We start from the raw sequence: 24276 nt of genomic DNA, 5'->3' as shown, positions 1-24276 counted from the left end.
CTCATCTGCATAGTACAGAAGTGAAGGAGAAGTAACACTGCACTTTTTTCTTCCTCCCTTCCTTGCCAGTTTGAAAACATAACTGGGGGCTAGAATTGTTGAAAAGTCTTTGTAGACATATTAATGTAATCTCTCTTTTTCCCAAGTGAGTTTGATCCTCCTCCAATGATACAGCCTTCATCACTCGGAGGAAGAAATCTCTTCTTCTTTTAAAAAGATGTCTAAACACAATTAATTTCCCTCCCCTGCGCAGCTGGGTGCTGGGAAGTGCTTTGCCTCCTCCCCCAAGGAAGAGATTGAAGGAAAGTAGCCCCAGCCTGGGCTACCTTCCAGGGACGGAGTTACAGCTTTAACATTCCGCACCTCTCATTCATTCAGAAGCTGGCTGCTGACCCACCCTCCAATCCCTTAAGAGTATAATTAAATTGGTCACCTCTGGGGCCAGTCAGGAATTATCCCCCTATAGCTAGGTTTTTTGCCTACCCTATACTGTTTTAAGAGGACAAATTGTGATGGTATGTTTTTTAAATAGGAATACCAGAAAACAGCAAGGGATTTGATTTTGGTGTACACCCAAAACACCCATTTTTGTATGTAGGCCAGGAATGGAAACCCTCACCTGTGGTTTAAATAACCAAAGTGAGGGTAGACGGAAATGGCCTAGGAACAGGAGAATCTGGCCTCAACAAATCCTTGGGGCAGAATTCTCCTTCACATTTCCTTAGTGTTCACCTAGGGGTTATTGCAAGTATTTTGATCAAAGTAGCCGAGGGGTAGACCGAAAGGGCCACTACCTCGGCTTTATCCACACCAAGTTCACGCCACACCTTAGAAACAGCTGCAAGTAACAAAGCCACAAAGTTTAATTAGGTAACATTAATAAAAGTTGCCCATAGTTTAACCCACATATGTTGTGTCATCTCTTTATTTTGGGTGTTAGTTTGGCAAAATGGCTCTGTATGTATCCCATTAGGAACCAATCCCAAACTATAAGAGTCTCGATCAGAATGGCTTGGATTAGAATTCAATTTCTGCCCAATATACTAGGTCCCCCTACTAGTCCCCTTATTTGGAACCAAAAAGCAGTAGTGGACTATTATTTATTTACAGCATTTATATTCCGCCCTTCTCACCCCAAAGGGGACTCAGGGCGGATCACATTACACATATAGGCAAACATTCAATGCCTTTAGAACAAAGACAGACAAACATAGGCTCTGAGCGGGCCTCGAACTCATGACCTCCTGGTCAGAGTGATTCATTGCAGTGATTCATTGCAGCTGCTCTCCAGCCTGCGCCACAGCCCGAGCCCAGAGACTACCAGAGAGAACCCACCCATCTTGCTTATCTCCACATCAACTGCAGATGAAGAAGTCTATTTATCAACCACAGAATGTGTTTTTTTGAGTGATACATTTGGGCATGTTTATAACTATTATAAGAATCAAATAATTTGATTTTTTGTAGAAAGTTATTCTTCTTAGCATCACTTAAACTATAAAAGTGGCTTGTTAGCTACCTTGTGTATGAGCAGGTCTCCACCCACCCCTGAGTACCTAGACTATCCTGTACACATGTTTGTTCATTGGTTACAATATTTGTTTTTCTCTTGCTTCTTTCTGGTTTCATTAACAAATTGTTGAGTATTAACAATAGACCATGTTGCTTTTTACAGCAAGCAAACTGGTATTCACCTATCTCTACTTTCTTTTCTAGTAATGCAACACAAAGGATCCTCCTGAGCGTGAAAGGTCTTTAAATATTGATAGGCACTGACCAGATGACAGTTGTTGCTGAATGCTGCTATGAAATTTTTGGCGATCAAATTATGGCTGTGCTGAATTTTTGGAATGTCAGATAATTGTGATATTAAATGTAGGGTATCAAGCACAGCTGTGTAGAGGAATCTGATTTAGTGTGGGGCCCATTTTAGCAATCTGTATTTAACCCTTTTTCTAGTTTGGTTCAGTTGGACTTGAACTCAATCAGTTCAGTCCTGAATCCAAAACAAAATTCAGATTGGATCTACATTGTCCTATATCCCAGGATTTGATCTCAAATAATCTGCTTAGCCAAGATTACCTGGCAGTGTAGTCTTATATAATGCAGTTCAAGGCAGATAATCTCGGATCAGATCCTGTGATACAGGGCAGTGTAGATCCAACCTCTTCAATCCAAATTTTAGTGTTCCCCATTGTCTTGGGTAACAAAAATAGCAACAAACTCCCACCACCACCACATATGGGCATAGTATTTATATACATTGCAATCCCCCTCCCAAATTCTAGACAAGCAGTTGTTTTGCATCCGCCACACTTAAAATTACTTGAAAAGAAGCTGGTTACCTATTGGCTGGAACCAAACCAATTCACAGTTCATGGAGTTTGGTGTTGAGGCCCTCATGGAGAGTTCAATTATAAAACCAGTGGCATGTAAAAAGCTTAGATATGGTCAGGAAGAAAATTAAATACGGCCATTTGGAAATAGAGTTAGGACCAGGGAAGAAGAAAGGGATGAATAAGATCTGAATGGGATTTGAAGGAGCTAAAAATGTGAAAAGTTCAGAAGAAATTGTTACATTGTTTGAAATTACAATATTACTGTGCATTATGTATGGAATCAGCATAAAGCTTGATGTGTATTTTTGTTTGTTTCTTTTTCTATAATCTTTGGTAGGTTTTTTAAAAAACTCGGTTGAATGCTTTCATTAAAATGATATGGAGGATTTGGTAATGTTATTACTACATGGACCCCTCTGATGAAAGCATCAATTTGTCCAATATAGTAATTACTATTAGGCACGAGAAAGGGAGTCTAAGGGTAAAATGCCTAGGTAAATGATAAGAGCCAAAAGTTGGAAGTAATGTTCCAACCTGAATAGGGGTTGAAATACAGATCCGTCTCTACATTTTGTTGACAAGAGTAAATGAAATTTGGAAATGTGATAACCCTTGCAAAGGGGATTAGGCCTGACAAATTCCAGACAAATAGGTTTTGGAATCTTTGTGCTAAGCACCTTTCAAGTTTGTTTTAATATGCTCCATGACAAAGCACTTTCCAGATGGGAAATTGTAATGCAAATGGCCTCCTTTAAAAGAAGCAAACATTGTTGTCCTTGTTTGTATAGAGGAATCCCTGTGTGACCTCTTTTTTCTGGCATTCAAAATGCTTTGTCAAAGTGGTCCCACAGTTTGAGCTCACTGCTAGCCCTAGATTAGGAGGGCAATTGATAAAATGTATCCAAATTTGAGTGCAGCTCGTATTCTCAGTGTTAGTTTGACTTGCCATGCAACAGCAGCCTTTGAAAATAGAACTTGTGTAATCCTAGCAGCAGCTTCCTGTACTTTCTGAGTACAAAGCTCCGATAATGTCAAAAAATGTCACAGATATCAGGAGTGTGCAACATGACTACAAATGTGACAGAGACAAAAAAAAGAAAAGGGAGAAACAAGTGCTGGGCACAAAATGCAGGTTTTTCGTTCTTTCCATTTTCTACTCAAGAAGAAAAGGGCAGGCGGAGAGCAGGTAAGAGAGACCACAATGGCGTTAAACAAGTATAAATATTGCAAAAGTCTCCAGAGCTGTAAAAGATGCTTGTCCTACAATGCTCCAGGTGTCATTTATATCAAGATATGGAAGAGCATGCCTTTATTTTACCCTTCTGTGTCACATTTACCATTCAGTTGTGAATGCACCATGTGGTTAAAAGCCACAGTGCCTATCAGGTGGCCTGAGGGTTCACTGTCAACATATTTGTCTTGAGAGGGAGGAACATTCAAGCATCATTCATAGAATACTGAAGCTTAGAACACTTGAACGCTGCTTCATGGCTTCTCACAGCATATAAATATCAGTGACCTTTTCAGAAAAAAGAATTTTGTAAACACACACGCATGCTTGCGTGCTGTTGTTCCCCCAGCAAAATGAGGCAGATGCTCAAAAGCTTATGAGTCTAAATGACTTTTCTCATGGCTGTGAGTATCTCTTCCTAACAGGAAAGGTTTGAGCAGGTAGATGTTTCATTAACGAAGCAGCCAAAACAAATAAAATGAATCAGCATTGAGTCCCAAACATTGTCAGAAAGCTTTTTATGAAGTTAAATGAGATTACCAGTCAGATTGTGTTGGCATTTACGTTTAAACAGTAGAGTTTGTTGGTAACATGGTAACATTTATTGGCTGCAATGTGGGAGATTAAGTTCAGGTCTAAGCTTAATGCTGAAATTTTTGAACAGTAATAAACACATGCTAAGGCTGTGGGGAGCAAGACATAAACCGCAAATAGTTGTTTTCTAATCCAGAGGCCATAATGTCCACTTCTGAAACTGCAGCAGATGAAGAAATATGCATGGAATGGATCCCAAACAAGACCAGTAAAAAACTGTGTGTACTTCCTATTTCCCAGTGTGCAAAACTGCGGTTTAGTTCCAGGACCCACCAAATGCCAAAATCAATTAATGTTTAAGTCCCATTTTACACAGTGGAGTAGTAAAAGTGAGTCCCTAATACAAAGTCAGTTTCTATTGGGATTTCCTTGTGGGGAGGAGAGGTATTTTCAAGCCATGAATTGTGTATACTGGTGAGGTGGTAGATTTATTTATCATATCATATTGTTATGTTGAGGTTGCAGGATTCAGTGGTGTCTGTTGTTCAAACACACCACATTTTTCATTTAGCACTAGATGGAATTGACCTCCTATTTTTCTGTTCAATTTTTTTAACTTAAAGTAATACCCCAGATGCAATACACAGCAAACAGTCTTTCCAGCCTCATGACCTTGGAGGCATTTACTGACAACGCCGGCTCTTCAGCTTAGAAATGGAGATGAGCAACAACTCCCAGAGTCAGACACGACTAGACTTAATGTCAGGGGAAAACCTTTACTTTTACCTAATACCCCAGAAGACATTTTCAACATCTTAGCTGCACTCATCTGTCTTCCACTTTCTTTGCCACTATAGCAGCAATCCCATCTCTATATAATTTTTGTTCCCACTCTTTCTTAAACAGAATAATTTTCAGGTAAACTATGGCACCAAGTCCTCTGAAATTTTCATTTTAGTTGGCCATTAAAACTTGGAAAACAACTAAAACATACTCTTACTTTTTGAGTTGCCTACCACAATTTCCTAGAAAATTACTACACCCCCCCCCATGTACAGTACAGTCTCACTTATCCAACCTTCACTTATCCAATGTTCTGGATTATCCAACACAGTCTTCTTCTTGCCTGGATCCACAACTGTTTCTCTAGGCAGCAAGGACTGAACCTTTTATGGATTTAACTTCCGACAATGTTGTTACTGCACATTCATTTTATGCAACTCCATCTTTATTTGTAGTCAATTTTTTAGTAGTCAGTGTTTTTGTAGTCAATATTTTTAATACATTGCGATGTTTTGGTGCTAAATTCATAAATACAATAATTACTACATAACATTACCACGTATTGAACTGCTTTCTGTCGATTTGTTGTATAACATGATATTTTGGTGCTTAATTTGTAAAATCATAAGATAATTTGACATTTAATAAGCTTTTCCTTTATCCCTCCTTATTGTTCAACATTTTCACTTATCCAATGTTCTGCCAGCCCCTTTATGTTGGATAAGTGAGACTCTACTGTAATTTGGAATGTTAACTTTTTTAGCATTGCAACCAGAATGACAACCAAAACAATACTTTCACATTCTAAGACACCTACTCTTATTTCCTGGTAAATTATGGTAGTCTTCTCACTTAGCTTCAAGTGACTCTTCAATTTTTGGATTCTGAATTTGAAACATGGCACTTTAGACTTGGGGTCATCCACACCAGCTGTATATTATATATTAAAATTAGCTTCAAACTGCAGCAGCTAGATAATGCATGCTGTCAGAGCATACTCCAGTACGTTTTAAGGGGAATAAAGTACATCAAGCATAGTTGAAGAAAAGTCCAAAATAAGTTTCTTAATGCACTGCAGAGAGCCTTAAATGTAAACCACATCACATGAAAAATACAAAGCACATTGTATGCACCTGCATGCTGGATCACATTCTAAAACAGGGAATTTAACTGGCTTTATTTATTTTTACCATATTTATATCCTGCCTTTCTCAACCCCTGGGGGGACTCAAGGTGGCTTACAAATGGCACTACATAGTGCCTACAACATAAAACATAAAAAGTTACATTAAGCTTTAACTACTCTCCTATGCAGCCCTGCCCACTGAAATAGTTCCAGCTGGAACTATTTTCAGTAATGGTCACTGTCAATGGGGGTGGCAAATTTCTTCCCACCCCCAGCAGGACAGTAGAGGAAAACTAATTGAAGCTGCATCCCACTCCTTAGAAAAGATTATAATTATGATTAACTTAACTAACAATTAAGTTAGTGAGGCAACAGTGATATTATAATAGGATCTTAACCTTGGAAGGAGCCTCCAGTGGCTCAGTGTGTTAAAGCACTAAGCTGCTGAACTTGTAGACCAAAAGGTCTCAGGTTCAAATCCAGGGAGCGGAGTGAGCACCCTCTGTTAGCTCCAGCTTCTGCCAACCTAGCAGTTCGAAAACATGCAAATGTGAGTAGATCAATAGGTACCGCTACGGCGGGAAGATAACACCATTCCATGCAGTTATGCCGGCCACATGACCTTGGAGGTGTCTACGGACAATGCTGGCTCTTCGGCTTAGAAATGGAGATGAGCACCAACTCCCAGAGTTGGACACAACTGGACTTAACATCAGGGGAAACCTTTACCTAACCTAGGAAGGCACTACAAGGAATATCTAGTCCAGCCTCCTTGCATGAAGTCCTGAAAGATGCCTTTCTAACCTTTGTTTAAAAAACACAAAAAAGGAAAGCCCCTATGAGGCAATTTGTTCAATTGTCAAACATTTCCTACAGTAAAGGTATTTCAGATGCTTAGGTAGAGTCCCCTGTCATTGGTTCATGATTCAATCTCTAAATACTTCAAAATGTTGCAAAACAGGGGTGTGAATGTCTTTTAAAAATCAATTATTATTAAAACTGCATCGTTCATTTTACCAAACAATGTACTGGACATGTCTTCACTGGGAACAGAAGACAAAAATGTCCAGAACAAAGTAATTGAGTGCTAATAGTGGTTGTCACTGATATTACCACACAAGTTTACTTCCAAGTGTAAAGCATGCTAGTAAGACACTTCACTTGCTGTTAAGTATTAGGAGTTTTACTATCATAAACTGAGTCAAAGCTTCACTGGCATAAAAGGGATATGGAGGAGGAGGGACAAAGAAGTGCCCCATAAAACACTGCAGGGTTAGAGGAGCATGAAGAGGATCGATGACATTTAGCTGTAAACTTCTACTCAGAAGTAATTTTGTTAATCACTAACTCTATTTCGGGGCAAGAATTGAGAGCTAGGGCACATTGCTCTTTTAAATTCAGCAGACAACAGCAGAGATATGACATGGCTGCCAGGAGCAGTTTGTGTGATGTCAAGAAAAATACATCATTTTGCGTCCATGCTAAACACACACACACTAAGCTTATTGCTCTGCTGCTAAAAGTTCTTGAGTATGAATCTGTCTAGTTAATGAAATGTTACTGGATGGATGTATCACATTCTGTCTGCAATATTCTTTTAGGAGACTTTCCATCTTTTAAAATACATTTCAGGGACTACTACACTGGTAGGCAAAGTTATAGTTCTTCAAGTGGCTGTTTTGTCCTTGTACTAAAAAAGGGACTAAGATAGAAATATCATGGGGGCACATGGAAGAATTTGAAAGATTGTCCTGCTGGCCTTGTTACTTCAATACAATATTTGAATTTTAACTACACGGCTCATTAAAAATATGCTATCAATGTACTTCAAAATCTTTTTATACAATCATTCATTTCTAAGATGGGTGACAAGTAAATTGGTCTGTACTTATTTAGATGTATAACAGACTTGCCCATAGGAAAGGAAAGAAAAACAGAGTTGCTATTTCCCCCCTGAATGCTCAAGAATATTATTGTTGTATATGAATATGCTTTTTACCTCTCTTTTTATAAATCTCTCGTTCTCTTTTTGCACCCTTTGAAAATGCAAGAGGATTTCACATGAAGGCTGTAATTATTGAATGGAAAAAGTACTTCCAATTGAAAGAGGTAGCATGCTACTTCCCTTGTTAAAACAGAACTACTGGCTGGTGGTCTTTTTCTTGAAACGGTTAGAAGATCTGGTTATGGCCTTAGTTTATGTGTTAAGCTTTGCTCCAAGCTATCTTAAAAGACTATATTTTCCCATATAATCCTGCCCAGGCTCTATGTTCCTCCAGAAAGTTCCTTGTCTCAGAGCACTTCTAGACAAGGTCAAAATGTGGATCAAATAAGGTAAAAGGTAAAGGTTTCCCCTGACGTTAAGTCCAGTCATGTCTGACTCTGGGGGTTGGTACTCATCTCCATTTCTAAGCCGAAGAGCCGGCGTTGTCCATAGACACCTCCAAGGTCATGTGGCCGGCATGACTGCATGGAGTGCCGCTACCTTCCCGCCAGAGCGGTACCTATTGATCTACTCACACTGGCATGTTTTCGAACTGCTAGGTTGGCAGGAGCTGGAGCTAACAGCGGCCACTCCCGCTGCTCCCGGGGTTTGAACCTGGGACCTTTCAGTGCTTTAACGCACTTCGCCACCGGGATCAAATAAGTGAGGCAAAAAATCTCAGGACCTGACATCAGGTCCAATCACAGACCTGTCAGTCCCAGTAAATGATCCCCCACCATCCTTACATGTTCATTTGTAGTGGATTTTAGAAATCTGCAAGATGGACAGGGGACATCTGGCGGAAGTTTATTTTTCTTTTTTTAATTGATGCTCTAAGACGCACTGCACCTCATATGTGCTCATGCAAATATCTAAATGTATACATGAGGAGATTTCTATCTCTCCTCACCCTGCTGTAAATTCAAGCTCTGTTTAATTTCATAACTATGGGAATAAAGGAATTCTTGCAAAGAGCTCTCATTGTAATTGTGTTCCATTTGTGCTTCCATTTAGCTACCTGTGTGTCCATGGCTCCATTTATTTACAGTCCGGATCAGATGTTTCAGGATTTAAAAAAATGTGCACATATGCTGGAGCAGTCCACACTAGGGTATACAAACAAAATCACGTGTTTTCCTTGACTGCAGGAATATACAGTGATGTGAACATGCACATTTTTGTCCATAATTGGGTTCTAAGTGTTCTTTTATAACACATGCTTTTCAGAGATTAATCCAAATCAGCACACATTTTCATGAAACATCATTTAGCCACAATCCTGTTGGCTGGGGATTCCTCCTCATATCACTAGCTGGAGGAGTTCCCCTCATGGCAGCAAAAAGGAACAGCTGTGGTTGATAAATTCAAAGTCCAAGTCCTCAAAGTTCATGAAAAGTGTGAGACCAGAAATGTGTTGACATCAAATGCTTGATTGACTTAATCTCCAGTCCAGGTAAATTCAAAGAGATTGACCAGAAAACCGAAGGGTGGTTGAAATTACTTTATGAAGCAAAGGCTGGTCTCACCTGCAGCAAGTCCACTGGTGCATATCAATTGATGGCTCCAATCCCATCAGCGAGAGCCAGGAAGTTTCCGAGCGCATGTAAGTGAATTTACCAATGGGAAGAGGTCTGTCAATGTTAGGGAGTTGTGATTTACATAAATACAATGGATATCTCATCAGTGTGACTTGGGCACTTCAGGCTTGCATTCTAGGACTGTGCGATCAATGAAAAAAATGTTTCAATGCTCATTATGAAATTGGGGGCAGGGGGTCATTTTTAAAATGTTTCCAGAATTGAACGGGGTCTGTATCATAACTAAAATGAGTTAACTACTTTTTCATTACTTTTTGTTAAGTAATTAGTTGTGCCAATGGGGGAAATCCTAGGGCACCTTTGTTCTTCATTGTTAGAGCTATTGACATGACACTTGCTATATTTAAAAAACACATTTGGTACTGTTAGCCCATCAAGTTTCAGAACATATCACTCATCTACAGGTTTTTGGGGAATTTTCAAAGTATTTACAAACAACATTAAAAAAATCTACAAGAGCTATCTCCCTGAATTTTTTATACAATGACACAAGATAACAGGGGACCATTCCACGCAAGTTTAGGAAATATTCATACATCTACTGATTTTTGGGAATTTTTTAAAGTTTTGACAAAAATGCATTTTCAAAGCCACAACAGCTATCTCATTGAATTTCTCTCACATCTATCTATTGCACATAATAAAAATAAAAATGTGTATGTGTTTATGTGGCAGGGATGTCAACTTACACAGACAAGCTCCCACCTCCACAAACAGCTACAGCTCTCACCTACAAGGATCCACCAGTGGCCCTTCCTCCAATGACATTGCAGGCTATAGCAAGCACCATGAACATGTGCAAGAGCCCTGCCAATGTCCTCCACAAACACCATACTGCCCACCACCCAAGTGAAGGCTTTCATATGGGGATAAATTCATCCTAGATTTTCTGTTTTTCCTCCACCAAAGACATCTCCCAGTGTTCCTTTCTCTCTCCATAGGTGTGGAATTTGCATGACCCTGTCCACTGCCTCTCCCTTAACACTTTCCTACTCTTCTCTATGGCACACAGCAAACAGGAATTGATCAGCAACTGAACTTACTGGAGGGGTTTGGAGGACTGACTCAACATGATGGAAATTGTAGTTCACCCTGCATCAAGACACAGCACTATGACCCCCACCAATAATGGACCTGGACTACATTTGGCACCCAGAAATCCTATGACCAACTGAACATACTACAAAATTTGGACAGGACTTGACCTTGAGTTATAGAAGTTGTAGTTCATCTACATCCAGAGAGCACTGTGAACCTGAACCCAAGTGAAGATAGATCTGGACAAAACTTGACACGTATATCCGATATACCAAAATTTGAATACTGGTGGGGTTTGTGGGTAATTGACCTTGATATTTGGGAGTTGTAGGTACTGGCATTTATAGTTCACCTGCACTCAAAGAGCACTCTGAACCCCAAAAACTATGGACCTGGATCTTCCTTGGCACACATAACCCCCACAACCCACTTTTCATCCTGGTGTGGTTTCGGGGAGGATGGAAATGCCCTTTTCAAATCACCTGGGCACCACCGGGACCCCAAGCTAGTTAACCAATAGAATTTCAGTTTAGGGATTTCTTCCCAGCCCAGTTCTGATTTACTTCAAGTATCAGTCAGTTCTCCTCCTTGCAGATTCAACAATGTATTGCAACTCTGGCTGCTGCTAGGAGGAAATAATCTCTTCCCTATTCTAATTAGAACTTTCTGATGCTGAGAAGAATTCTGGGATATATACGAGGGCTATCCAGAAAGTGCATTACGTTTTGGAATTAAAAGGATAGGATAAACCACTTACCATATGCAGTTGAAAGCCACACTGAAATAGTACATTTCAGCATAGTCCTCATTCAGATTTAGGCACTCATCACAGTGAGGAATGACTTTGGAAAGTTCATACCCTCAACACTTTCCCGCCTCTGCGACCCGCGTTATTGCAACGCTGAAACTCAGCCAGTCTGAACAAGGAATGCAAAAGGAAGCAAGGAAAAACTCAGCTCTCGCTTCTTTAGCAAAGGGATCTGAAAAGAGATCAAAACATTGAGGCTTCCCTTCCCTTCCTGCCAGCCAATCCTGGTTGCTTGCAAACCCTGGCCGATTGCAAACCTAGCCGATCCTGGCTGCTGAGCAAGCTCCGGAAAGCGGCCTGGAGGAGAGCAGCTCCCGAGGAGAAGCAGGTGCCAGGTAAGAAGGCCAAGAAGGGGAGCCAGTGGGTAGAAAGCCCCCTGCCCCCATAATGGTCCAAATTTCAGGGCCCCGCTCTGAAAAAACCCTCCCTGATTTTGGGAGGCTCTCAAAAATGGATCAGGGTCCCAATAAAAGCCTGGACACAAAACGGAGCAAGGTTTACACCAAAAGCACAAGACTACTTAAGAACAAACTTATAGAATCTGTCTTTTTTGTAACTTGGGGATTGCCTATATAATACAGAACCAATTGATTTTAACCTTTTCTGAACATTTTCCTCTTGACCTTGCTGCGACAGTATGGTATTCCTTTGCTTAGGAAAATAAAGAAAAGTCAAATGTGATGGAATATGTTTTATCTATTTCCCTCTATAATTGATAGATTTTAACTTTAAATACTTCCATGAAGTCTCTGAACTTCTTGCCCATTTAAGATGCCAACCAAATGTATAATTCCAAATTTAATCCACTACATTTCCACTCTTAATCCACTCTTGATAGGATGCCATATTGGTGTTTAGACATTACCCTTTTAATGAGCACAAGGAGGAGGAAATACACATATTTGATTGCCCAAAATTATAATAATACTGTCCAATACTGCGAAGTTGTATAAGATGCATTTTGCCCCTTTAATTGCTATTGACATAGTTCTTTAGGACTGTGATTTTACTGGCTCCTTCCTAGACACACTTCAATCTTAGGCAGACATCAAGCTCTTGTTTCTACAAGACAGTGATGTCTCAGAAGCAGATGGAATCAGCAGGTGGCTGTCAGTCATGGCTCTCCTAAATGCGTCCCCAAGTGTTTAGGAACACTCATCTCTTTCAAACTTAGTATGTTTGCTATAGCTAACACTGGTAAAACGTCAGTGTGTCACTCAGTTCTTACTTTACATATAGGCTGAGATGTTGTAGTTTCTGCCATCTTCACAGTTGTTCTCACATAACTCCCAGGAATGTACAGAGCCATTTCCCACAATTTCTATATTACATTGCCTAGTGAGATATAGAAGCAACATTTACCTTTCTGGAATGTGTACTGCTTTGTGTTTTGCAAGACTGACTAGACCCAGTTAGCCATATAGCTCCCAGGTTCAAAATCAACACTATGTGCTTCCTTTATCAATGTATTGATGTCCCAAAAACAGAAATCACGGGTAAGTACAACATGAATCTGTTAAAAAACCCTACTCCATCATTGTTCATATTCATAAATATGATTGCTTGACTATTTTTTAACACTCAACACTGCTACAACAAATGCAAAAGTAGAAGCATATGTGCCACTAAACATATAGAGAGGAGAATCCAAATGTGATAAACATCAAATCACTGCTAGTTTCATAGATCTTTCTCCAGAACCATCTAAATGATATTAAGCAGTTTATAGTAGATGGTCTATTTAAAATAGTTTGACAATGCTTACAACAAACATCTTAAGTCACTTGAGCACCCCAAAGAACCATGGAAACATTTGGTAGAGACATAGAGACAAGGAAAATATATCAATATATATTTTTAACTCTTATCACGTGAGTATACCAGTAGTGCCTGATATCCCTTGGTCAGGGTTAAATATCATTATTGAACCTGGATCAGAGATCATTATCTAACCTGGATGTAAGACTACCTGGATCTGAAATCACAAAAAAGTTACTACTAATAGAGTTGACAATACTGGTGGAATAATGGTATCATATGTACATAATACAGCCAGCTTTGCATAATGGTTTGAGCCTTGTTGAGCCTCTAGGGACCATGGTTGAATCCCACTTGACCATGGTAGCCCACTGAGTTACTGAATCTGCCTCTCTTACCTTCAGAAGGAGAAAAAGACAAACTTTCTCTGAGCAACTTTTGCCAAGAAAACCTTGTGATCTCTTTGCTTTAGTATCCCCATAGGTCAGCAAATTACTTGAAGACACACAACATTTTCCTAATGTTTATAGATAAGCCAACTGGAGTAGTTCAAGCAATTACAGCAGTTCAGGTTGGCATTACTGCAGTACATTCAACAGTGAGTTGTTGGTTTGCTTGGTTTTTTTTTTTTTTTGTATTGATGCACAGAATTCATAATCAATTTATTGAATTATTGAATCAAATGAAGTTTTCAGTTCAACAAGATATTTAAGATGGGAATATTTATCAGTCAAATTCTTAGGCAGTATTGTTATTCATTGGTGAGAAACCGACCTGCTTGCTCCAAAAAAAGTGTTATTCATTTCATCAACATGCTGTCCAAGAACTTCCCATATACTTTAGAAGTCATATTAATTTAACAATCTCATAATTGTTATGTTGATAATTATTAAAGCTTTTTATTATGAATCATTACAAGAATAACCATGTTAATGTACCAGCTTGTGAAATTAATTAGTTCCCCAAAATTAGGAATTATACTTTGAAATTCCTACAGGAATTCTAACTTTGTCTTATATCAGAAATATTTCTTAATCACACATTTTGAGATCGGATGCCAAGGATCTATTGAAGAGAAATTGGTATCAATGGACATTTTTGACTGAGCTAAGAACCATATTGAATTCTGAGAAAAAATGATTTTCCCAAGCTGTGACTGAAAAATCTAAGTGAAAAGACCTAAGAGCTGAAATAGCAAGATCATTGTTGACTAGCTTCCAAAAAGTCAAATCTTCCTTTGTTCTGACTGCAAATGTATTTGCCACAGTAATATTTCTGAAATCAGATTTCCGTATTCCTTAAATACTTTTTATATTTAATGTTTCCAGCTAAAAAGATTTCTCTTATATCTTCCAAATTATTTTGTGGTTCATTCTTGATTGTATACTTCTGGAGCCAGGCCAATCCACTTGGTCCAAAGTTCTGCTGAGCACACACAGTTTTTGCGTCCCTAGACATTTTCACCACTTCTTCTAAATGATGAAGCTCACCAAATGCATGACTCTAAGGCTCCAAACTGCCTTACCAATAACATAAACAGCAGAAGCAGCTGGATATCAATGAACAATGGACAAAGAGTATTGATGGGAATAATGTCTATAATGTGTGAAAAAGAAAGAGAACTAGGATCCTGAATTTATATGTATGAAACTGCAATGAATGTAGCTGCTTTTGCATAGGCTGACCAATGTAGAAGCAAGCCAACCACTTACTCGAAGCAAAGAATTCATGCTGTAAGTAATATCCTGGAAATCAGAATTTCAAGCAACAGTTTATGTCAAATCAAATCAAATCACGTTTTATTGATTAGCCCATCGGCCGTATCAAAACATTTAACACATAGACATACATACAACATACAACATACAACCCGCGGTAAAAAAAGAAGTTAAAATAAACAAGCTGTTAACAAGACCCCGTTCAGGTCAAATATCTGCATCACCTGCACAGTTTACCCCAATTGATTCGAGATATGCAATTCTCAGTTGTGTGGCTTTGAATAGGAAAAGGGCTGTTTTGTGTGTTATTTTAGGATTCTGGCCGGCCAACAAAAATGAAATTTTAATATGTGGGTCCCAGTGTGTTTTGTGAATAATGTATGGCCCGAGGCATTGGTGTCTCTCTTTCTTATACGATTCACAGCTGAACAAAACATGTGCGATATCCTCCACCTCTGATGCTCCACAAATACAAAATTGTTCGTTGTATGGAACTTGATTAAACCTTCTGTGTTTGACCATCGTATCCAGCTGCTCAAAACGGGCCAACAGTTTATGTCTTTCAATAGAGTCCTACAAGAAGTAATGAACAAGGCTAGCCTAAAAAGAAAGCAGAGTCAAGCAGGAATAGGGAGACATAAAAATAATACTTGTAGTGTCAACTCCAGAAGCTATCTCCTGAAGGACACGAACACTACATAGAAAAGTCATGGAGTATTCCCATGAAGCAAATAGTCTGTATAGTCCACATGACTGCAAAAGGCCGGGCTATGGCGCAGGCTGGTAAACAGCTGCTGCAATAAATCACTCTGACCATGAGGTCATGAGTTCGAGGCCAGCCTGTGGCGGGGTGAGCACCCGTCAATTAAAAATAAAATATAGCCCCTGCTCGTTGCTGACCTAGCAACCCGAAAGATAGTTGCATCTATCAAGTAGGAAATAAGGTACCACTTATAAAAAGTGGGGAGGCAAGTTTAACTAATTTACAGTGCTGGAATGAGGAAGTGAGGAAGTGCAGTCACAGTGGATGATGAAGCAGCTGTTCCCCCCTGTGGCCAGAACATCCCCTCAGGAGAAGGTTAAATTGCCTCTGCGTCTGTCTGTCTGTTGTCTCTGTCTCGATGTGTTTATGGGCATTGAATGTTTGCCCTATATGTACATAATGTGATCTGCCCTGAGTCCCCTTCGGGGTGAGAAGGGCAGAATATAAATACTGTAAATAAATAAATAAAAGGTTGATAAGAAATAAGGACAATCCACAGCCCATGAAACACAAGTGGTATTTGGATTGCTCAATTCCTCATACCACTCAATTATCGGTTGAGGATCAGGGAAGAGATTACCTTTCCTTTCTAATAGATAGCATCAGAATAGCTAGAAACAGGGTAGACATTAAAGTAACTGAAAGATCATGACATCAGAAAAGCTAGAAATGTGTTAAGTAAGGTTAAAGCCTTTCCCTGGCACCCACCTCTTCCTCTTCCGGATTCTACTAATTACTTCATTTTATAGATTCTATTATGAGTGGGTGTTCAGAAAAAGTGGCATCAGCAGCAGAAAGGTTGTTGGAAGACATATCCTTCTGCTAAGTGGAACAGTTGGGATTGGAACACATGTCACAATCAGTTGCCAGACTTCTTTGTATAGATCAGTGTTCCTCATTACTAATAGCAGTGATGAAAGAGAGACGTGGAGCTCTGTTCAGTCCTAATCTCAGAGGGCATGGAAAAGTCAAACTGGGAGAGACTTCCCACTACTATTGAACTGTAGCTCCTCACCATTGGCTATAATAGCCAATGGCTTCCAGTCCAAATATACACCTGAGCATACACATGGGTACATTTACACCAAAGGTGTATATGTACCCATGTGTGCATTTCTTCCAATAAACTATTTGGCTAAAAGTACTAAGAAAGAGGCTCATTACTGAACTAAAACAATCCAGGTCAGGAAGGACTATCCACCAGCTTTGAATCTTCTTGACAGATCTCGCCAAGGCGATCACTTTTGACACCGGTACAGTTGGGATTGGAACACATGTCACAATCAGTTGCCAGGCTTCTTTGTTGCACAGAAATTATTTGCAAAAGTGACAGATTGTGGAACACAAATGTCTCTGGGACAGACTCCATGACTTTTCACTTCTTATTAACAGCCAATACTTCCTGCAACAGAAATCATTAACATGCTAACACTCTGTGTTGTGTTTCAGTCACTTAATACTAAATTTAAACTATGCACAATTAGCAAGCTTCAGCATTGTTAATGGAATATGCAACTCAGTTCCCAGATGACATTAGCACATGTTTTATCAAATAATTACTGCTTATTGCAGAAATACAAAACTTTGAAAGGTTTGTAATATGTTAAAGTGGAAGCAAAGACTAGGAAAACATTCATTGCTTTTTGTGATTTTTAAAAATTGTTTTGTACCAAGGGTTTTTAAAATCACTTCAAAACCCACAGACAATGGTCTACAAAAAATCTCACAGATAAACAAATGGGTTTGAGAGCATATCAACTCCTCCAATCTGCCTTTTAACATCACACTATTCTCTTTTGCTCAGCATGCTTACAATTTTCCAAATCAACTTTATAATGTTCAGCTTAATGACAAGGGGCCCCTGATGGTAAAGTGTGTTAAAGCGCTGAGCTGATGAACTTGCGGACCAAAAGGTGCCAGGTTCAAATCCCAGGAGTGGAATGAGCGCCCGCTGTTAGCCCCAGCTCCTGCCAACCTAGCAGTTTGAAAACATGCAAATGTGAGTAGATCAATAGGTACCACTCTGGCAGGAAGGTAACGGCACTCCATGCAGTCATGCTGGCCACATGACCTTGGAGGTGTCTACGGACAATGCCGGCTCTTCGGCTTAGAAATGGAGATGAGCACCAACCCCCAGAGTCGGTCACAACTGGACTTATCGTCAGGGGAAAACCTTTACCTTTACCTAATGACAATATGATGCTATTTGTGGCCAAGGCACACTGTTTCTGGGCCTTTCTGTACAAGCCCTAAAATGAGGAAGAAACCAGGATAAAGGGGGCATAGCTAAATTATGTTTGCCAAAATGCACACTAGATCATATTATCGGCTGAAAAACACATGCTTAAAAGTTGCACTTTGTGATGACTCATGGGCCATGTAGTCCCGTTCCTAGTACTATTGTGGCAGATGAAGAGGACAACTTGGGTTTCCCACCGTTTCAGCCAGAATTGGAGCCCTTGCACCTGCAAGATGTTTGCCCACAAGAAGTCAGCCAAACAAGCCTTGAGCAGAAATCTCCCCCGTTTTCTCGCCGGGATAATTATAATCGAGATAGAGGCGCTAGGGAGGCGAATCGCAGAAGCGCCAGAATTGCTGCCAGACAATTAGCTGATTAAGCCTGTTTCCCTTGGGAAATCTTAAGGAGTCATGCATCTGGACACAGTATGGATTTCACTTCTTGTTCCCCAGGGAAAGTGTTCCTTGGCGGGAAAACAAGATCCTATATAGGTGTTTAACCGCAAGGGAATCCTTGCGGAGTCAATTCGTCAGCTTCGGGAGTGAGATCGTGTGTGGACTACGCTACTCCTGTTCTTGTTCCAACCCTGCCTTGTTTCCCCGGACCTTGCCACGGACCTCGCCACGGACCCTGTTCTCGTTTCTTGCTTCTTGTTGCCTTGAATCAAGCCTTGTTTGCCAAGAATCTATTTTGCTCTCCAGCCTTGTTGTCAAGCTCCATTAGACTAAAGGACCCTGTCATTTCCCCACACTTTGCTCGGCAAAGTGTGTGTTTCGGTTATTGGATTATAACTTTGGACTCTAATATCTCATATTGGACATTAACTTCCTGGACTATAATTGACCTTTCCTGAAAGGTCTACTTCTGAACTTTATTCTTCACTTGTTTTTATTGACTTTTTATATTCCTTTAATAAAGATATTAGATAGATTCTGGTCTCTGCGAATGGTTATTGGTGCTCTGCAGTCTGGGTCTTGACACACTTAAAATCTGTTTTTGGCCAAAAATGCCCATATTCTCATCACTGTGTATCCCTGCAGACAAAAAAAATCACATGTGACTTCATAGCTATATGCTGTTGTGGACTGCTCCAGTGCATGCGCACATTTTAAAAGCCCAAAATAGTTGATGAGGACTGTAAACAAATGGAGCCATGGACACACAGGTGGCTAAATGGAAGCACAAATGGAAAGCAATTCCCATGTGAACTCTCTGCAATCATTCCTTTGTTTTCATGTTTATGAAATTAAACACAACTTGAATTTACACAGTGAGCACCAGCATGGCAGGGAAATGACCCCAAAGGGAAATGGGGTTCAAGAGGGAAAAAAAGTAAAGGCAGCAGGAAGGTGAGGAGAGATAATTACAAGAAATCTGCTTGTGTGCACATTTATTTATCACTTATGAGGTCCAGCACATCTCAGAGAGTCAATAAAAAATTAAAAGTTAACTTCCAGCAGATGTCCCTTGTCCTTCTTTCAGATTTCTAAAATCCACTGCAACCAGGGGGAGCATTTACCAAGATTGTCAGCTCTGTGTCTGAACTGTCTTTAAGATACTGAGATTTTTTTGCCCCACTTATTTGTCCTGCATTTTGACATTGTCTGGAAGGGCTCTCTGTAAGAACTGCCAGTACTTATATATACAACCCTGTGAGGAACTTTAGCCACCTTTTTATTGGAGCTCTCTTGCTTCCCTTAAAATTATTTTGATGTTTCTTCCAAGCAGGAACCTCTGTCCTCCCCTCTAAGTCCCATAGTTCATGAAACTTAGTACTAAACCCAGACCTAAGACTTATTCATTTTCTTCACAGTGTAGGACTTTTCTTTATCATTGCTGAACTTCTTTTAGTCTGGACTGGAATGCTTAATATGATACCACCATAGTCACCAAACTCATAATAAAAGTATATGCCAACATCATAATATAATTGTAGTTTTCTATTTATCTTTCTTTGTCTAGGACCAGGAATGCTGCAATGTCTGTATCTCAAGGCTAGAGATCCCCATAAATGTAATACACCCCTCCAAGAAAACTGACCATGTGCTTAGAAAAGTGACTAGCAGATTGTGTAGATGCTTCACTATTGCATGGAGAACTGGAACATGTAGTTTCCATTATATCTACCCTTTATCTTGTGGGTGCAAATGTATTAGAAAACTACTTTTTCTGGATTCCTAATATGCTAGTATTGCAGCTATTATTGTGCCAGAAAGGAATGAGAGGAGGAATTGATATGTCCCAGAGAGGTTTCCAGTGATGTCTTCCTGCCACCATTTCTAGAAATGTGGGCGGGTAATAGGATTGAAGAGAAGATTATTTTTGAAAAAGAGGGAGCATTCAAACACTACTAGGAGTCATGTTTCAGAATATGATTGAGCAGTGAGGGCTTTTTATCCTTGTTTTTTGTTTATCAAGCCTACAGACACAAAGAAATTTCAAAGAGAGTCTACTTGAGATTGGTCTTTTTTGGCACATTAAAAGAGCAATTCAAGGATTCTCTCATTCCCCAGCTCCATCAAGAAATCTCATCTCCAGTGCAAGACTGAGAGGCCAAATGTCACTCTTTTACCCATTGCAGTTGTGCCACTTCAAGCAAAATATATTATTTAAAAACACAAAGAAAGCACAGTGGAAATCCAGGCAATGCTACTTCTTTTACTGCAAGGCAACCGTCATGCATTTCCCAGTACTGTCCATTTTACAGATATGCACATAAAACACTCTCACATACATTTTCTCTGAGAGCAAAGAAAATATTAAAGTTGTCCCCTCAAGGTGTTTGAGAAGACATTTTTTTAAAGTTGTCCCATTTACAGAAGAGGATAAAGATCAGAATTTACATCCCTAGTCAAGACCAATTTCACATTGACGGGTGAAATGCAGATGACAACTAGATGACAAGCAAACAAATAGAAGCAGCACAGAAAACGTAGAAAGGCTTGCACAGGGAAAATCTCTTATGGATTGTATCTTTGAGACTTTGGAACTGCATCCCATTAGTAGCCCAAAAAGGTATACGAAGACATTAGTATTTTATCATTTTTGAAAAAAATATTATTGAGCGGATAACCATTGAAACAGCTGTCAACTTCTTATGATTTTTCATCCCTGAGTGAAAATGAAAAGATCAGTGCTTGAAGGGCTTTTTATAGCATTTTGTTCAACCCTCATTCCCCATTTTGTATAACTTCCCACATTTTGTCCAAAAAAACCCCTTATTGAATTCACACAAAAACCAATGCTTCCGCATAATTATTTTTTTTGTGTAGTAAAGTTCTGTATTGCTATTATTACACACATTTTGGTGCCCAAAATGAGCCTAGTTTCTAGGCTAACATTTGGAATCACATGCTGATTCCAAAAATGGCACCAGTATTCTCCTATAAGCTTTAGTTTTTTAGGTACAGAAAATATGGCATCTACTACCATAGTCCTGAATCATTCAGGGTTCTAGTCCTAGAGGTAGTTACTTCTTCCTCAAACACAGATTTATGCACCAGACTACAACAACGGGAAGCCTTCTAGATATTCACTCTTAAAACAGTTCACCCTAAGGGTCTCAATGATTCTATTTCATTTCAATGTTTTCTGTGAGCTTGGTGTATACCTTTGGTGAAGTTCAAATAGGTTCTTTTTATGTAAAACTTCTTTCAAATGGCTGATACATAGCCACACCTATATCCATACTGGGCCCCTTTAAAATTCTCCCTATAATACAGTGAGTTCTACGTGTTTCTCTTGTGCTTGCCTAAGGAATCAAACCAGTAGCAGAGCACCTCTGTAGGAGAGTTTATGTAGGAGAGTTTATGTGAGTATACATGCTCCTGTTTTCAATGCTTTTACTATACTTTGTAATTTGTAATTTCTATCCTGTACAAGTGGTTCTAGCCACTCGTATATATTCCCTGTAGGTCCACTCCGTCATTGATAATGACACTTTGAAATTAAATACTTGAAGAACAGAATTGACTACTTTAGGTTCTCCATACCTGCATAACCACCACCTGAGGAAGACTACACAGTCGAAACTGGTCGTGGATGGTAACTAACCTTGGACTTGTTTAAAACATTGGATTTCATAAAAGGATTCACTTACTTGGACGTTTAAATTTGGACTCACAATTAGTGACTTATACAGTCCTCCATGTGGAACATGAACTCTGTTGGGCATTGGACTCACAAACTCTGAATATAGAGTTTTACTTTCTATGAATGTATGTGTGTTGGTAACACATGGATTATATTTTGGTTTAATTGTCGTTTTATAGTTCATATATTGGATTACATTTCTAGCTATAGAGGCCTCTTGCCTGTGCATTTCAGGGAATCCTTTATTTGTATTATCTACTACCACTTGCCATCTATTCGCCCATAGAAAATGATGTTAACCATATCTGAAAAGCTAGAGCTCATATGGTCCATCCAATACCATTTTTGGAATCAGTGTTCCAAAGAACCCTAGGAATAGGCTTAAAAACCAAGGCACTACATTTTTCCCCCTCAGGTTGTTAGTATTAGTGCTATCATTATCATCACCATTTTCATCATCGTCACCGTCATCGTCATCATCATCAGAGGAGATAAAGAGCAAATGGCTTGTCAACTGCCTCACAAAGCCTATGCATAGGGCAGCTTTAGCAGGGTGACAAACCTGCAAATAAGCAAATCCATAAATACTAAATCTATTAATGTAGAGGGCCAATTGTAGTGCTCAAGAAGTAAGGAGCCTGAACATAATGACAAACTCAACCTTTTAGAGTTTTGATATCTTACCACAGATATGTTAGGTATCCTAAATTATTGAAAAATTGATTTCTGGAGTATCGAGAAAGTGTGAGAATACTAGATGGGTGAGAATGATTAAAATCCAGAACTTAATATGTACCCCCCCCAAAAAAAAAAAACAACCATGCATTGGTCTGTAGGGAAAGGGTTTGCCCAGAAAATGGCCTTTTCTATGCAATGTTATTTCCTGTGCAAACTTCTCTGTACAGGAAAAGCAATTTTTCTGTACAAAAAAAGTATTTGAAAACCGTGCTGTTTTTTATTAGTTTCTTGCAGCGAGGCAAAACATGGTAAAATTATTCATCCTTTCCTTGAAAAGGAAATTTATGAAGATTTATATTTCTGCTCAATAACCCAATGATAATGATATCTCATTGATATATAACTTGCTAATCCAATGATAACGATAATCCAAGGATAATGCTTTCAATGCAATAGCCATGTAGGCAACTGCATCTCAAAGACAGCCAAAAATAAGTTTATGACTTCTAAGAAATGACCTTCATAACAAGAAACCTGCTCATGAGGGTCTTTCAAAAGAATTCTCCAATTACAATATATTTCAATTTCATCTTGCAAGTAGAAGCAACACATTAGGAACATAAATAAAGGCAGGTCCCAGCCCAGAGAAGTCTAAATCTGGATAGTGGGAAAGGAGGGAGATAGAAAGGGATTGCTGATGTAGTGGTGAATTGCACTTTATCTGCATATTTCAACTGTAACATGAGGATTAAGACATCAAGTGGAAGACTTTGCAGACAACTTGATTTTTGAAGCAGAATTTCAGCAGAAAGAGGCTTTCTTGAGAATAGTGTTAGCTGTGACCATGGCAAACAAAATTCTCTTTTCCAGGCACTTGTCTGAAAAAAGCCAGATAAACACATCTGCCCAAAAGAATGAAGTTAAGCCACTCATAGGACATACAGTTGAAGAACAGGGAGCTAGGGAGCTGTAGTGTGAATCTCATGGGTACATCTCAGTCCAATTCTAATTTGCCAATTTGTTTAATTTCAAATACAGCAAAGAAACATTATAAATGATTAGTTCCGGAAGGACTGTTGGTCGGTGTACTTAAAAAGACTACATGTACAGCTTTCCTGATAAACTGAAATATGCCTTATGCCTTTCCAGATTTTGGCACAATGGCAGCTGTTTTTAAAATTCTCAGTTGGGACAACAGTTATAAGTCCTTAAAATTAAATAGAAGCCATTGAATTAAGCTAAAAAAGAAAAGAAGTGAGAACCATTGTATTCTGTGAATTTCTAACTAGGCATTTTTTCTTAAGTCTTTTCAGTGGTATGAAAAGCTTTGTGAATATATAATAAATATTTAGATTGAAAATACAATATTACTATAGTTGCCAGATACTTAGTTGCTTCTCATGCCCCATCTACACTACCATAAAATCTAGTTTCTGAATCCAGATTCTTTGCTTTGGTAAATCAATTCAAAACAGAGAATCTGGATTCAGAAATTGGATTATATGGTAGTGTAGATCCAGCCTCACTTTATTTGGAAACCTATAAGTTTTGTCTTTAGTAAGAGGCTTGGACACAGACGCAGGCTGG

At 39.2% G+C, this 24276-nt stretch overlaps 1 long non-coding RNA gene across 1 annotated transcript in view; it reads right to left on the bottom strand.

The window, feature by feature from the left end:
- Positions 1 to 24276, bottom strand: part of LOC134299418 (uncharacterized) — a 102034-nt gene that overhangs the window by 4156 nt on the left and 73602 nt on the right. The gene's annotated exons all lie outside the window — the stretch shown is intronic.

This window comes from Anolis carolinensis, chromosome 5 (assembly GCF_035594765.1).
Source record: "Anolis carolinensis isolate JA03-04 chromosome 5, rAnoCar3.1.pri, whole genome shotgun sequence".
Taxonomy (NCBI): Eukaryota; Metazoa; Chordata; class Lepidosauria; order Squamata; family Dactyloidae; genus Anolis; species Anolis carolinensis.
Note: the sequence above shows the minus strand (reverse complement) of the source record. Positions and strands in the feature narration are given on the sequence as shown.